This window comes from Aplysia californica, unplaced genomic scaffold, assembly GCF_000002075.1.
Source record: "Aplysia californica isolate F4 #8 unplaced genomic scaffold, AplCal3.0 scaffold00372, whole genome shotgun sequence".
Taxonomy (NCBI): domain Eukaryota; kingdom Metazoa; phylum Mollusca; class Gastropoda; order Aplysiida; family Aplysiidae; genus Aplysia; species Aplysia californica.
Window position 1 is genome coordinate 35,521 of NW_004797642.1, and position 1,926 is coordinate 37,446.

General features: G+C 39.3%; 1 protein-coding gene across 1 annotated transcript in view; it reads right to left on the reverse strand.

Moving 5' to 3' along the window:
* LOC106012437 (acetylcholine receptor subunit beta) overlaps window positions 1-1,926 on the reverse strand; it is a gene marked incomplete in the record, with an annotated part of 34,741 nt that overhangs the window by 4,865 nt on the left and 27,950 nt on the right.

Sequence of the window (1,926 nt, forward strand, 5' to 3'; positions counted from 1 at the left end):
TGTTAGATTGACCTGGGGATAACACACCTAGGGACGATAAAATATGACACACGGACACACTGACACACAGACACACTGACAGTAGAGTTGTTAGATTGACCTGGGGATAACACACCTAGGGACGATAAAATATGACACACGGACACACTGACACACAGACACACTGACAGTAGAGTTGTTAGATTGACCTGGGGATAACACACCTAGGGACGATAAAATATGAAACACTGACACACTTACACACCGACACGCTGACACACTGACAGTAGAGTAGTTAGATTGACCGGGGGGTAACACACCTAGGGCCGAAAAAATATGACACACTGAGACACTGACACACTGATAGTAGGGTGGTTAGATTGACCTCGAGGTAACACACCTGAGGGCGATAAAACGCGACACACCGACACACTGACACGCTGACACAATGACAGTAGAGTAATCAGAAAGACCTGAAGGTAACAAACTCGAAAGGCAATAAAATACAACCCACTGACACATTGACAGTAGAGTGGTCATACATAACACACTGACAGTAGAGTGGTCATACATAACACACTGACAGTAGAGTGGTCATACATAACACACTGACAGTAGAGTGGTCAAACATAACACAATGACACACTGACACACTGACAGTAGAATCGTCATATAAAACACACTGACAGTAGAGTGGTCAGATAAAATACACCAACAGTAGAGTGGTCAGATATAACACACTGACAGAAGAATAGACAGACAGAAGAAAAGAAGAAGATCTAGAACCTGCCAAGAGCGCCATCCAATCACCTAACTGCACACGTTGACAGATGTAGAATTAGAATCGTTAAACAGAGTTATCGATCCAATTTAGTTATGCAAGTGCCACTTCCTGTCGATGATTTCGTGACATCAGTTGCGGTCGTTTAAAGGACAAACACAATGAATAGCACAAATCTATCGGTAAGAATATATTTACAAAGCTCTCGAATACACGTAAATTTAAGGGGAGACCCGGGTCGGCGATCCCAGAGAATATCCATGCAATGTTTTAAAATCTATCGGTAAGAATATTTACAAAGCTCTTGAATACACGTAAATTTAAGGGGAGACCCGGGTCGGCGATCCCAGAGAATATCCATGAAATGTTTTAAAATCTATCGGTAAAAATATTTACAAAGCTCTTGAATACACGTAAATTTAAGGGGAGACCCGGGTCGGCAATCCCAGAGAATATCCACGCAATGTTTTAAATATAGATTTTTTTTAAAGCGAAAAAAACATCCTTTGACATCTGTTCTATCAGGTCACAATGACGGAATTGTTAACCCCCCCCACCTTAAATGAACTAAAAGGGCATTTGAAAATCGTATATTGAACTAATCATCCTTTAAAAAATTCCTGTTTTTTCTGTTTTTCTTAAAATCGGCTTTTTGACATATTACGTGACCTCCTCAGTGAAAGGAGTTTTCAAATACTACTGAAGCTAGAAGCTTCAAATTTGGCATACACGTGCTCTAAGATATATTCTGGGGATATTTAATATGGAAATACTCAATTTTCTTCTAACATTTATTTTAAAGTCTTGTCAATTGACTCTTGGGGGTCCATTGACTTTGAGCTCACTTTTTTTTTTTTTAAATCATCACATAGATCCACAGTCCATAATAGGTTTGCACTTACGTGCCAAATTTCAGACTTTAGTTCTATATTTTCTAAGAAATTATTCTGCACTAAGAAACTGGTTTAAAAATCCAAGATTGTCGCCATAGAGACCCATTTTAAAAGAAAAAATTAACAAATGCCCCCCTAGTTCACCCTATTTACCTATGATCTTCTTGCACAATTACATGAACGTGAATAAAAGTCATTCGTTTAGAACATTTTTCCGTGAGTGCACGTCTCCCCTCAAAGGAATCTCTCTCTCTCTCTCTCTCTCTCTCTCTC